The sequence below is a fragment of the Zeus faber genome (assembly GCF_960531495.2).
Source record: "Zeus faber genome assembly, chromosome: 2".
Taxonomy (NCBI): Eukaryota; Metazoa; Chordata; class Actinopteri; order Zeiformes; family Zeidae; genus Zeus; species Zeus faber.
Genome location: NC_137189.1, coordinates 26,294,376 through 26,309,915, shown reverse-complemented (window position 1 = coordinate 26,309,915; position 15,540 = coordinate 26,294,376). Strand labels below are relative to the sequence as shown.

At 43.8% G+C, this 15,540-nt stretch overlaps 1 protein-coding gene across 1 annotated transcript in view; it reads left to right on the top strand.

Moving 5' to 3' along the window:
* The window catches only part of LOC307247939 (receptor tyrosine-protein kinase erbB-4), a gene marked incomplete at its 3' end in the record, with an annotated part of 350,078 nt that overhangs the window by 196,014 nt on the left and 138,524 nt on the right, over positions 1–15,540 (top strand). The window lies entirely within an intron of this gene.

The following is a 15,540-nucleotide window of genomic DNA, read 5'->3' as shown; positions in this document are numbered from 1 at the left end:
GAGCCATCAATGCTTTTGGGAAGTCGCATTTTCCAGTTAATTACATTTGTGTTGACACTCCCTATATAAGCCTGTTTCATAAAGTTGTTATTCTTTTAATTGCCACTGTTTTTTGACACAATGTCTCTTCTCTTTGTTTGCCTAATGAGAACGGGTTAATGTCCGCTAATTAACACGGATCCACCTCCGGGTCGTGACCTTTTGTAGTGGGCATTGTCAGAGAATTTGTAAAGAAGTTTAAACCTCCTGTCTCCTCCCTTCTCTCTGAGTTGTTATTGATATGTGTAAGGCGTTATTTAAAGTCACCCACTGAAATATTACTGGAGCAGAAGTCAAAAGTATCTGGTTTGAAATGTTCTTAACGATCAAAATTAAAGTAATACTGTGAATCCAAATTCATATCAGGGCCCCGATGCTAACTTTTAGCATCTTGGTTGCCAAGACTGACAGCGTGGTTGCCGAATTTGAACCAATTTATAAATAAGTGAATCTGATCCTTTATCATTACAATCATTACTTTAACTCCCACCAAGTGAAATGAGTTGACATATTGACAAGAAAAGTGGTTGACAACAAGGCAACAAGATAGTTGTCAATGGACTAATTATGGTTTGTCCAGGGCAACTGGGCAACCATTATTGCCGGGCCCTGTATTGGGCTTATCTTAAGCAAACCAGACAGAGCTTAATTTCTAAGACCATTTAGTAACATTTCGTTCGGATATGTATGTAGTGGAGTAAAAGTGAAAGATACTAGAAATCAAAACACTCAAGTAAAGTACAAATCGTGGAAAAAAAAACCCAAACGACTTAAGTACAGAAACGCTAGTACAGTGGTACCTCGACTTACGACTGTCATTCGTTCTATAAGAACGGTCGTATGTTAAAACAGTCGTATGTCGAAGCAATTTTTCCCATATACACCACGCTCATATTTTTATATGATTTCCTTCTTAGTTTCAATGGGAGTCATTGCCTTTTTCTTTTTCCCATCATCATACTTCTTAGGACTCATCATGAAGGGTGAAAATAAACAAAATACACAGCACAAACACAGTAAATATGAAAAAAATATCGATAAGCCACGAACTACGTGCACGCATGATGTAGGTCGCCCGCTGACTGGCTGCTGACTGACTGCTGACTGACTGCTGACTGGCCGCTGACTGACCGCTGACTGACTGCTGACTGACTGCTGACTGACTGCTGACTGGCCACCGACGCGCCAACTGCAAATTTCCACGGTCGTATCTTGGAGCAGTCGGTCGCAAGTCGATACAAATTTTCGCGACTATCTCTCCCTGTATCTTGGATTAGTCGTAAGTAGATGCAGTCGTGAGTCGAGGTACAACTGTATTTGTACTTTACTCCCCAGCTCTCACCTCAGCTCTCCCTACGTAATCGATCTTTTTTGCTTTGTCGTTTAGTGATCAATATATTTTGACCCTATTCACCAGGGTGTCAGCATCACACCCAAAAGCTGAGGCTAATTGCCGTTTACATTATCACGTGGAGCCAATAAAGTTTGTCAAATGTATCAGATTTCGGGTCCTTTGGATGTCATGTTGAGACAGAAATATCCGTGGGGGTCGATCAACCTCCAGCGCCTAACGCCCGGCATTATTCCTCATTATCTGGGAGACGTGGGCGTTGGATGTTCTTGCAAATAAAGCTTTGTAAATAAAGGGCTTGTAAATAAATCTGGTTACCACGGCGCTGCTGGAAGGCTCCCAGGTGACAGATCTCATGCTGGAGTGCCAGGTGTTGCTGTTTGTTGTTGTTGTTGTTTCTTTTGGCACGGCAGGCGGCGGAGGCATCTCCGTCGCTGTCGGCTGGAAACCCAAGATGTCGGAGGGAAGGAGATGCTGAAGGATGGATGGAGGAACGGATGGATGGCTGTCACATGAGAAGAGTAGTGGAGGGTTTGACGGCCACTTGTTTAGCTGTTTTTTTCTGCTGCATTCAGCGCTTTATTTGACACAAAATTGAAAAGAAAGCAGTGGCAGGTCAGATGGTAGAGGCCATGGTGAGATTAAAGGTACAGATAGATGGATGGATGGATGGACATATTGATTGATATATAGATAGATATGTAAGTAGGTAAGTAGATAGATACATTTCTAGTAGGAAGACAGAGGTAGGTAGGTAGACAGACGTCTCTATAGATAGCTCGGTAGGTAGGTAGAAGATTGATAGGTATACGGGTAAATAGATACAGTAGGTAGTTAGGTAGTTTGATAGAAAGATACATAGGTAATAATAATGGCCAGTGTCCTGGGACGGGTTTAACGCAAATGAAAGCTCAAACCTGATTGGTCCATTTACCCCAGTGATGTATTCTCCAGTGTGGTTGTGTTGGAGAGGAGCATCACGGAGCATCCTGACGCCTCGGACAGATCTGACATTCTGTCCGTCCTGCTGGGACCCTTTGGACGACGCCAGTGACAAAAATGATAAATCCGATGATGTGACCTTTAAAGGTCTCCAGATCGACTGGAACCGAAAACTACAGCACAGGACGATGATGATCACGAGGAGATGTTAATATTAGTATTGTGGGTCTTCACGGTCATGAAACTTTCTCTTATATTCTCCACCATGTGTTGCCTGTTGTGTAGCTAGTTGTGCGTCTTCTGCCCCAAAAGCAGGACACTCAAATTAGCCAATAACTGTACTATTTCTGCGGTCCTGTGAATCCCTCTGACTAAATCTGTTAACTGCAATGAAGGCCAGTAGCAAGAACCTTGACTCAAGGAGAGCTTACTCATTAATTCCTTGAAGGAAGTTTATTCACTGTAATTGCCAAGGGAACTTTCCAGAAAGAGTGTCCATCTCAAAGCAGAGCTGGTGGACTGACAGGGATTTCATACCTGACGGATGGTCACCATAAGGCCTAACCTTCTCAGAAGGGTCTTCTTCATGTGTTTCGTCACAGTTCTCCAGTCTTTCTTCGAGTCTTTCCTTGCGTTTTCATCTTTAGTGTCTTCAAATTGTCCTAGACTCTAGACTCGGTCCAAGACTGTGATGAAGGCTGGTAGAAAGTACCTTGGCTTGACCTGAAGTGATATTTCTTAGGAGTTCCTATTTGGTTAATACCGCTCCGTTTGGAAGATGTTCTGAAGGAGGGATGGAGCGCTGGTCAGCAAACGGATGCGAGTGGGTTTCCTGTCCATCTGTGCCGTTGTGACACTGGAGCCGATGCATCGATGCATCAGCGCTAACAATGGCTTCCATTGGCGTGACGCATGACCAAGGAGCAGAGGCTGAGCAAGAGCTCAGCAAAGACTCCTCCTTCTCCCCTCCTCTTTCGTCTCAGGCGCCTTCACATCGATCATGCTGCTTAACGCTGCTCTCCTCTGGGTGCGGTAATTTGTTTTTCCTGGAAGTGAGCATTTTAGCATTAGCACTCCCCCAGTCTACTGTTTATCCTCCGTCACTTTAACGTCCGATCTGCATCAACAGAGGAATCATCTGTTTTGCACACTGTGGGTTCAGCCAGCATAAATAATAATAATAATAATAATAATAATAATAATAATAATAATAATAATAATAATAATAATAATAATAATAATAATAATAATAATAATAATAATCCAGGTCCAGGAAAGTCGGCCCTTCGTTAAAGGTCAATGGACGAGTGTCCTTAGGTTCTCTGTTCCGGTGTGTTTAGTGGTTGGTTGAAGTTCATTCCTTGCAAGGCAAGGCAAGGCAAGTTTATTTGTATAGCTCATTTCAAAAACAAGGCAATTCAAAGTGCTTTACATTAAACATAAAAAGCATTCAAACAAAATGCAAAGAAACCCATTTAGAAAAGGACATAGTATGCAAAAAGTAAAAAAAATAGAATACATACATACATACACGTTAGAGTGCAGTGCAATAAGAAACTTTATTATTATTATTTATTTTGCCTATTCCCCAAATACCTTTTACCTTGTCAAGGCAATATCCTAGCCCTGGAGAACCGGTCTGGAAACTTGTGGCCTGGTTACATTCATATTCAATATATTATCATATTCAATGTGGGGCTGTTTATATTGTGATCACAATTATTCACCACTATTATTAATCAATTTTTTGCCACATAAATAAACTAAGCTAAGTAGGTTAACTGACTTCAATTGTAGAGGATATACCAAAAACACAAAAATAATATTAATTAATAATAACGTAATATTTCAAAACACATACACAATAAATATATGTTCCTTGTACTGTTTAATTGATTATGGTTCTTTTTACCAGTAATTATAATTCAGGCAGTTCGTATACATTGATATCTCTGGAATGTCTATAAATTCTGACAATTATGTTATTGGGTTTTTATTTTGTAGAACCTACTGGTGCGTGTCAGTGGTTTTTAGAAGTGTATATATTTATGAAGTTTAATACGCTGCACTTTGTTTGATCCAATTCTCTTCTGGTACAGTAATACTTTAACAATTTTTTTTTCAAACATAATAAAAAGTTTTAATAGTAATCAAATAATAACTGTCACTTTGTAACTTCTTGTGGTTAAGAGTTTGTATCGTATATTCCTTTAGTTAAAGTCCACTCGTGACTATATCTGTCACATGATCTGTGTACTCCGTCAACGTTCTTGTTAAGGGTGGTGACTGTCGAATATAAGCTACATCCACAATACTGAACCATTCTGGATGAAACTTGAACAACGGCATGTTGGAACTGCCCCGAATCTTATTCAGATTGTCTGTGGGTTTGTCGCATCCAAGACATCCATTAAGTTCTGGTGTCAGTCCCAACTGCATGTGCTGCCAACTTGGTGAGCACCTGGTTGTTGACCGATCACAAGACTGCATTGCTATCATGTGACTCTGTGCGAGCCGTAATTTGCGTATGTGCTCACACGTTGTGGTGATGATAAAAAATATTTTTTTACTAAATTATTCAGCAATAATGGACCAATCTGGATCAAATTTTGACGACGGCATGTCAGCACTGCCCCGAATACATATTTTATTAATATAGTCTCTGAGTGCCTAGGATCCATGATGGCAAAAGACTACTGACATCAGCTTTTCATTGATAAAAGCAATAGTGGTCTCCGTCCTAAAGGGGCGGGAGGTGTATGAGGTCCAGGCTAGTCAGTGTGACAGGTGTAAGGTAATTATGTTCAAGGTCTGTGTTTTTTGAAAAAAGATATTCAATTGTTAAAAAGAGTGAGAAAATGAGGGCAAAACCAGCAAAAATATGGCAAGGATAGCAAAAAATATATACATAATAAAAAATAATAATAATAAGTATAGCTACAGGCAGCAATTCACGGGGTCCAGGTTAGTCATGTTAGACAAATTACAATCACTTCGCATTGACACCAATGACAACATTTTCAAATCTAGCATCAGTTTGTGCTGTTGCTCGTCTTTACATCAACATTACTATTAAAACAGTTTACAATTTTCCGGGCTTCCTTTGAACGAAGCATCGGCTCGAATGAGCGCAAAGCAAACCACTACACACCAATGGCGTCTACACCGTGCACCTCGCATGCAACTGCCCCTCAGAGACACAACCCACACATAATAACAAATTGGATGATGAAACTAATCACAGTACGCCAACGTTCTGTGACTTCCAGTGAATTTGCAATGGATTTTCATTTATTCCTACTCCAAATGTTGATTGATGTGGATTAAACTTGAACCTTGAATTGTTCATGTGCATTGCTGGTTAAGAAGCCTGATGGCCTGGGGATAAAAACTGTTTGTGACTCTGGTAGTCCGTGTACAAATGGCCTGGTAATGTTTACCAGATGACAGCAACGTGAACAGTCCATAGCTTGTAGTCTTTTATGATTTTCCATGCTTTCCTAAGACATCGTGTGTGGTAGATGATCCCTTGCACGAAGGGGAGATGGCAGACGATGATGTGCTCCGCTGTCTTCACCACCCTCTGGAGGGCCTTGCAGTTGCGGAGCAGCCGAGGAATTTGAAGCAGGAGACTCTCTCCATTTCAGCTCCATCGATGTGAATGGGGCCATGACTCCTCCCCTGCTGCTTCCTATCCTCGATCATCTCCTTAGTCTTGCAGATGTTGGGAAAGAGGTTGTTGTCCTGGCACCATGTTGCTAGGTCACTGACCTCCTCTCTGTAGACGGTCTCATCATTGTTGGGGATGAGACCCAGGATGGTGGTGCTGTCTGCAAACTTGAGGATGACGTAGGGGCTGCGTGTGGCCACAGTCAAACATGGACAGCTCGTAAATGAGTGGACGGATTACGCAGCCTTTTGGGGCTCCTGTGCTCAGTGTCAGTGCAGAGGAGGTGAGGTTACCCACCTGGGGTCTGCCTGTCCAGTTGCAAAGGGAAGTGTTAAGACCGAGGATCCTGAGCTTGGGAACGATCTTAGCCGGCACAATAGTGTTGAGTTGCTGGGCTGTAATCGTCACATAATGTGTTTCCCTTATCAAGGTGGGAGAGGGCCGTGTGTACTGTCAGGACGATGGCGCCATCCGTATATCTGTGGGGGCAGTATGCAAATTGAAGAGGGGACAACATGTCAGGAGGGATGGAGCAGATGTGGTTTCTGACTAGCTGCTCAAAGCACTTCATGATGATCGCGGTCAGTCGTCATTCGGGCAGGGGATGGATGGTTTTTTTTTGGTACGGGGACAATGGTGGTGTGTCTGAAACAGGTGGGGACTGCAGATTGATTCAGAGAGATGTTGAATATAGAGGTGAATACCTCTGCTGGCTGGTCAGCCCACACTCTGAGGACACGACCTGGAATGCCATCTGGCCCTGGTGACTTCTGTGGGTTTACTCTTTTGATAGCTTTCCTCACATCAGCCCTAGATAGGGACAGAGTGCAGTCATCCTGATCCTCAGTTAGCCTCCCAGTAGGAATAGTGTTGCTCGCCTCAAACCAATCCATAGGTCACATCCTTCCTCAGGGCCTCCAGCTCCCCAGAGCTTTAGGAAGAGAACCGTGTTCTGAGCATAGCACGGACATCACCATTAACCCATAGCTTTTGTTTGGGGAGAGTCCTAACATTAACTTTGGGGACGGCATGATCGATGCACTTGGAGATGTAGGCCAAAACAGAATCTGTGTATTCATCAATGTCCCCATCAGCTGCAACACAGAACATCTGCCAGTCTCTGGTTTCTAAACAGTCCTAGAGAGTGGCAATGGCTTCCTTACTCAAACATTGAACTGCTCGAAGAACCGGTTAGTACATGCATATGTAATAGATGAAAGTAAAATTTGATTTTGCTTTAAAATTCTAGTCGCGTAAACAGCCTCTAAATGTACACATGTATACTAAAAATAATTCAGTAGTCTTCTTGGGTGGAATACTTAACAAAGAAAGTGTATTGTGAGCAAACCATAACAGCATGAGAAGAGATGGTAGATTACTGTTCAAAGTACCGTTACTTTAAAAACATTATAAAGCAGGAAATTGAAGTAGTGTTTGTTAAACACTGTGTGAGTACGAGTACAAGCTACTTTGAGACAAACTCATTTTAAAAACTTAATGATCAATAGAAGCACAGTTCATTTTAGAGCTCGAGTGAAGTGTAACTATTTTGTGTTTTTAAAGAAACAAAGAAAGAAGCCAAAATGAGAATCGACAAGAGCGGATGGAAAATGTTCCAATGTGGTTGGGAACGATGAAACCAAACTACAAAAGCAAACCAAAGAATGAGAGAGAAAGGAAACTAAACAATTGCCAATTCTAGGAATTCTCCAGTTTGTCTTCCCAGGATTCATCCCACTGTGGAGCGGATGTACAATCAAAAGTTATTCAGAATGCCGTTGCATTTAAAACAGCTGAGACCTTATTTTTAGGTTAGGTTTTTTGTAATACAGTATATATAGGATGTTTCACTTAAATAACTGAGCTTTTGAGGTGCAAGGTGTATCCCATCCCAAGCTGATCCCATTTGCGGCCATGCATGGGGGTAACACAGTTAGCTTGCTGCCTGTAGCTATCTTGGTTCTGAACCCACAGGGATGGAGGGTGGAGGGTGCCCCAGCACTTGCCCCTTGATGCCAAATGGGCCCCATGGTCCCCTTTTTATCAGTAGTGCTTTTTAAATTATTATTATTATTTTTTTTTTTTATTATTTTTTTTTTACGGGTGCAATGGCATCCAGATAGTGGATTGTCTGCATATGCATATTCATGAGGAACGTGTCCCTCGGCGTGCCGTCGATGTGTGCACAGATCGAACACAGATCGCGACCATCGTGATGCACAGCATCGCAGGTGCCCATGCAACATCATGGGTGCCCATCATCTGTGCTCCGCCGTTCCGCTCCGTTTGCCCACGGCGGCAAAATGTCTCGAATCGGAGCTGTGGGTCCATGTGCCATTTCAGTTTTTTTTTGAGCATCTGCCCCTCTTAACGTCTCTGCACAGGCCTCTAGAGCGAGGAAGTGAGATCCAATCACCAGTGGTTGCTCAACAGCTCTGAGTGGAGAGGGCCAGAGCCTCCCCTCTCGCTCCCTCTCGGCTCCAGTTTCAGAACACGGTGAACTGCACTTTCACCGTTTCAATGCTCGGATTTTTCTTGGAGGATTAAAAAAAATGTAAAAGTTGTCCGTCATCAATCAATTTAAATCATAAATCTGCCCAACCTAAAGTAAATAGAGTAACACTTTAATAGAGAGCACGTTACATGGTTTTGCATGGGATTGATCAAAAGATTACTAAAGATTTGTTAAAGCAGCAGAACCTGGTCAGGCTGTGATGTTCGTCCAGGCCGCTCGCCGGCGGTTCAGCAGTAAATTGTGTTGGTTCTCTGGCCAAGCCTTCAGACGGCGAGCGGCATTTGGAGTGTGTGACAGATTTAGAGTAATAAGTTGGCTTTTTATGGAGCCACAGCACTGTGATGAAGCGCTCCCCGGGGTGCAAAGGGCATGCCGACTATCTAGGCCTGGAAAGCAACGACAGTGGCCCTGACCGGGAGCAGTAGCCTCCATGTGCTGATTTAGATACACACACATATACAGTATATATATATATATACAGTATGTATATATATATATATATAGTATATACACACACTGATCAGCCACAACATTAAAGCCATCACTAATAACCACTAATATTTTGTAGCTCCCCCTTCTGCAGCCAAAACAACTCTGACCCGTGGAGGCATGGACTCCACAAGACCTCTGAAGGTGTCCTGTGGTATCTGGCACCAAGACGTTAGCAGCAGATCCTGTAAGTCCTGGAAGTTGCGGGGTGGGGCCTCCATGGATCGAGCTTGTGGTTCCAGCACATCCCACAGATGCTCGATCGGACCCTAACCTCGTCCATCCACATGATGTAGAAAAAAACGTGATTCACCAGACCAGGCCACCTTCTTCCATTGCTCCATGGTCCAGTTCTAATGCTCACATGCCCATTGTAGGTGCTTTTGGTGGTGGACAGGGGTCAGCATGGGCACTCTGACTGGTCTGTTGCTACGCAGCTCAATACACGGCAAGCTGTGATGCACTGTGTGTTCTGACACCTTTCTATCATTGCCAGTGTTAACTTTTTCAGAAATTTGTGCTACAGTAGCTCTTCTGTGGGATCGGACCAGAGCCCATGGGAGCCCATTCAGTTCACCTGTCAGTGGTTTTAATGTTGTGGCTGATTGGTGTGTGTGTGTGTGTGTGTGTGCGTGCGTGAGTGCGTGCGTGAGTGCGTGCGTGTGTGTTTGTGTGTATACTGTATATATACTGTATATATATAAATATTCTTTTGGCTGTTGTTTTCTCTGGTGCCCTGTGAAGTCCCTCACCTCAGTTGCCCCCGGCTTGTAGTCGTAGAAAAATACAAAAATCTTCTTTTCTAGGTTCAGTAGAGGACACACACACACACACTGTGTAGTCATACAGATGTATTATTACTGGTAGGGTTAATGTAATGCCTTCATTGACATTATTTTCAGTCACAGATAGATAAATTGGTAAAATATGGCAATACACATATTGCAATAACAGCTGATCACTAGTACTATCATTGCATATTATCACTAAACACTGCTGCCATTTACAATAAACTATACCATATACTGCTATGTACTATCTGTACTTTACTTTAGCATCGATAAATATCGGGCTGCTACTTAGCATAATGCTACTTCCTATTTAGCTTCTGCATAGTATGGATGCACTTAAAATTTTGATAGTCAGAATTATGACAATTAATTTCTTAATAATGACAACAAAATGTAAACAATTTTTAAAATGTTTAATTAAATGGGAAATGCACTTCCCTAGTTTGTAGTGTACATCTATTTAATTTCATTTTATTTGATTTACTGGTTCTGCTGCTCTAACCATGACACCTGAGCTGCATCTTATCTTATCTCCCACTTCCAGCAGATGTCTGCTACAAAATCCAAATGGTGATGTTTTCATGTTCAGGATCTGTGGAGTCACACCCACAGACTTCAATAATCCAAAATGTGAATGCTAAATATCAGGGGTGTAGCGATAGACGTAGTCGTATTGAACCGTTCGGTACGCATTACAAACATAACGATCCGTTGGACTAAGCCGTTCACTATAATACCAGCATAATTTTCAATATGATGATAAAAAAATGTCATATTGTGATAATGGCAATATCCCAACTTATTGACAACGTTAGCAATGGATTTATACATTTTTACTAGAGGGTGCACACTGATATGTTGGGAAAAACAATCGCATTACTGTAAATAATATACAATCCAGTCACACACCGTTAATTCATTTCAAACAGTTTGTTCTATTACTTTTACTTTTACCGTGGCCCGCACTTCAGGGTGGGGAAAAGGACCTTACGTGCCTGTAGTACATACTGTTTACTTACGCTTAAAAGAGTAAAGATATTGTTATCTCAACATCTTATCTTTTTTTTTTAATATTTAATTATATTTTTTATTTTTTTATGTTGTTTTAACTTGGAGATGTATTCCTGGCTCACGCTTCCCGATAGCCATGTCTACGGTTAATAACCGTTTTTAATTTATAATAATATACAATTCCGTCATTTAAATATTGTTAATAACTTTTTAATAGATTTTTCTTATTGAAAATTGAGTATAAACAAACTGAGTCCCATATAAAATCAGAAGTGTGTCTTTTGTTTGTATTTGTTTGTAACTTCTACAATACCACATTTTTTTTTTTGAAATAAGGAGCTGTTTTGGATTTTTAGCAGTGGGATAGGCAGAAATTGTATTTTGGGTGGTCCAGTACAAAATTGCGTGGTGCCATCTTTGGGCCAGAAAAAAGGACTTAAGAGTAGAAAAAGGATCAAACATACACAAAAATACAGACAATTTAATTTTGCAACATTCCGCATTACAAATGCAATAACAGCAAAACACTGCCTACAACATGTTCAAACAACAGGGCTCCGTCTATAAAGGCTCTAACAGTATAGAGGGGGGACTGGGGGTTCAGTGGGGACTGGGGGTCAAAGGGGACTGTTGGTTAAGGGGGATTGGGGGTTCAGTGGGATTGGGTGTTTAGGGGGACTGGGGGTTCAGTGGAAACTGGGAGTTCAAGGGGAATGTGGGGATTTAGGGGGACTGGGGGTTCAGGGAGACTTGAAGTTAAGTGGGACTGGGGGTTCAGTGGGGACTGGGGGTTTAGTGGGGGTTTAGAGGGACTGGGGGTTTAGGGGGACTGGGGGTTCAGTGGGGACTGGGAGTTCAAGGGGGATGTGAGGATTTAGGGGGACTGGGGGTTCAGGGAGACTTGAAGTTAAGTGGGACTGGGGGTTTAGTGGGGGTTTAGGGGGACTGGGGGTTCAGGGAGACTTGAAGTTAAGTGGGACCAGGGGTTTAGTGGGGGTTCATTAGGGACTGGGAGTTCAAGGGGGATGTGGGGATTTAGGGGGACTGGGGGTTCAGGGAGACTTGAAGTTAAGTGGGAATGGGGGTTTAGTGGGGGTTTAGGGGGACTGGGGGTTCAGTGGGGACTTGGGGTTTAGTGGGGGTTTAGAGGGACTGGGGGTTTAGGGGGACTGGGGGTTCAAGGGGGATGTGGGGATTTAGGGGGACTGGGGGTTCAGGGAGACTTGAAGTTAAGTGGGAATGGGGGTTCAGGGAGGACTGGGGGTTTAGTGGGGGTTTAGAGGGACTGGGGGTTTAGGGGGACTGCGGCTTCAGTGGGGACTGGGGGTTTATAGGGACTGGGGGTTCACTGGGGACTGGGGGTTTAGAGGGACTGGGGGTTCAGTGTGACTGGGGGTTTTGGTGAGCCGGTTGTTCAGTGGCAGTTGGGTGTTCAGGGAGACTGGGGGGTTCAAGGAGACTGGGGAGTTCAGTGGGGACTGGGTGTTCAGTGGGGGCTTTAGGTTCAGGGGGGATGGGGTTGCAGTGGGGCTGGGGGTTTAAGGCATGAGGTGTGTGCTCATTGTGATCTGTCCTGCTGACATTCTCCTCTGGGCAGTTTCTGATCAAATTGCCCTCTTTTCCATCCCCAAAGCCTTTCATAGTGTCAGATGTGGCATAAACAGTATAATCCATCTACCGATTCTGTATTTCAATGTTATTTTCAGTTCCGTTGCATTGCTTTTTAAAAACATAAAGACTTGTCTTCTAAACAAAAAATACGTGTTTAAGCTGAGGCGCTTTGCAACCTAAAGAAATCAATTTAAGGGGTGGGGGGGGGGGGGCAATCTGTCCAAACCTGGCCCGCTCCTTTCCTCAAATCCCATTAGTGATGAATGGGGGCACGTTGGAAATGGTCATTCTTTTGGCAGGCTTCGTCAGAGAACTGGGACGAAAGTGTCACGGATGACGACTCTGCTTTCCACCAAACGAAGAGTAGAACAAACAAAAGTCGAAAGATAAAGGAAGACTGGCTCACGCCGTGAAGGTGCTTATCGGTGGGTAAACCCGCGTCAGGCTGAGAGACAGAGACTTCATACAACTTGTTTCAATATTTCCTTTTCTAATCAGAAGACTAATTAAACACACAACAAGTCAACAATAAATTAAGTTTTGAATTATTTTATTTTCTTACATAATCATTTTTTTTTTTTTGGTGACAAAAATGTATTTAGATTAAACTTGGTTGGGTGGGGCTGAGTGCATTACAAATATCTTGTAACTCTACTCTACTTATCCCTAGAGAAGGTTCAGCTGTGACTGTGACATATAGTTGGTTTGATACCGTGACAAACTGTACTTATTGTAAGTCGCAAAAGTGTCTGATCAATGATGTAATGTAATGTAGGCGGATGTCATTTGATGTTATGTGACTGAATTACTGCATTCTACGTGTCCGCGCTGCCGTCCAGCGTCCTTCAGCCTGGTGTCTTCTTCTCGTGTTTTGTGGTCGACACTTTAAGGCTGGCCAACACGAAAAGAAATCTTTGAAATCTTAGAAGATAAATGTGACACTTGTTGATGGAGTGTGTGGAGAGCAACGGTTTGGCCAAAACAGCAGCACACATCAACAGATCCCGTTCACCAACAAGCAGAGTCATCACCTCAAGTAGCCACACAAAATTTTAAACGGAGGTGTGGCCACGCCAGAGTCCCGACTCTCAGAAATGCAAGTCGACGACGGGCTACAAGTAGCTATGCTAGATTTTGCACTATTTTTTCGAGAAAATCAGGGGAAAAAAGGAAAAACGAAAGAACGATGGATGAAGTCATTGAGACGGCGTGAACATGGACTTTACATGTTGCATGATACAAAATTGCTCACGACTGCCGGAAGGAAGGGAGGAATCGGGCCCCAAATCCCTCTATTATCTTGTGGTGTGTACCCCGATATACTCAAACATTTAAAACTTATATCTCAGTTTCCTGGACTTGATTTGGACCCCCCCCCCCCCCCCCCCCACGCTAAATGACGGCACCCCTTGAAAAATGTTCTTCATAAAGCTCCCGGTAGCGTGGCGGCGGCGGTGTGATGTGATTAAGGGTCCATGATCATAAACCATGCAACACACACACACACACATACACCTGCACTGCAGGTACACACGGACAGCCTGCACGGAGGGCGTGCACAGAGCATGGCATGTTCGGAAGGATGGCATGCAAGGAGCGCCCTCGCATGGCGGCTTGCGCCTTCATAAACGGATTGGTAAGAACCTCGGAGGCCGGGATTACCTCAGGTTCACGGCTGGGATGGAAGCCCACACACCTCCTTGAAACACACACACACACACACACACACGTGGACGGGAAATCTTAACTCCATGCCCCCAACCCGTCCGCTCCCAACGCACTCCGATGTTGCAATTAAGCTGGAGCCGTCCATGCATATGGATCAGAGCCGCGCCGCCCTCCCTTCCTCCTGTCTTGCCATGGAAGAGGAAAAAAAAAAATGTTTTAAATTAACTTCTGATCGGGCCGTCCACCCATTCCATCCTTCCTTCCTTCCTTCCACCCTTCCATCCTTCCTTCCACGCCTCTAATAAGAAAGACCTCCGTGCATCCCTTACCCGGCCTCATGTTTAATGCATGGTTGGGAGTGAGTGGCAAGCTACTTATTTGCGATTCATTTTGCTGTCTACCACCATCTTGGCCTGGTGATGTCCATGGGTTTGGTTAATATATATTCACAACCTCTCACTCGAACACACACACAATACATTAAACAACACCTTCCTCGTTCCGCTGAGGTTCGGGCAGCACTGGGAGTAGATGGAAAGCGCTGGAATTTGCTAAAATTCCACCCGGCCACCTCGTCAGGCCAGCGGGGGGCGCTGTGTTATTCATTAAAGAAACCGTTATGATAATGCACATTAAGTTTGGACTTATTATTCACCACGAGGTTCACTCCACTTTTCATAATCCCCCAAACAGAATGTAATGCACACACATACGCACGCAGGCACGCACGCACACACGCACACACACACACACACACACACACACACACACACACGTATTGTTGTACTGGTATCAAAGTGATGTCAGAGTAAAAACACATGCTTAGTAAGGACTTATGTTCCCAGTGCACTTCTAAACCAGAAAATAGTCAGTTTGGAGACCGGTCCTCACAAGTATAGTAAAACACACACAACCACACAAATAGCACAGCTCGCTATGGCACTAATAACGTAATGACCTCACACTGAGCGTCATTAGGAGTAATGCAAGCAGTACCGCTCTGTCTCCTTAATATACGCTTGCTTGGTTTGTGCATTTTGATTTGTTGTTTTTTGGTGGAAGGAAGGGGGGGGGGTGTTGGGTGGGGGTGGGTGGTGTTTATTCCTCCCCCCACTGGTTGCTCTGAGGTATTGCCCATTTGGCAGAGAGCCAAACGGCCCGTGGTGCCCCAGAGAGGAGCTGCTATCCAGCTTCCCATCTGGACCCAGGCCCCAGTAGACATGGGTAAAAAGCAGAAGGAGGCTCCCTCTCCTCTCCTCTCCTCTTCACCGTCTCCACCTCCTCTTCTCTCCTCCTCTCCTTGACTCTTTCATTTGACGTTCTTTAATTTCCTTTCACCCCCCGCACTCCTCCTCCTCTCTTCTCCTTATCTTCTTCTCTTTTCCTCTCTTCCTCTTCTTTTCTCTCCTCTCCCCTTCGCTCTTCTACTCCCCACTCAGTATGCTCTCTCCTC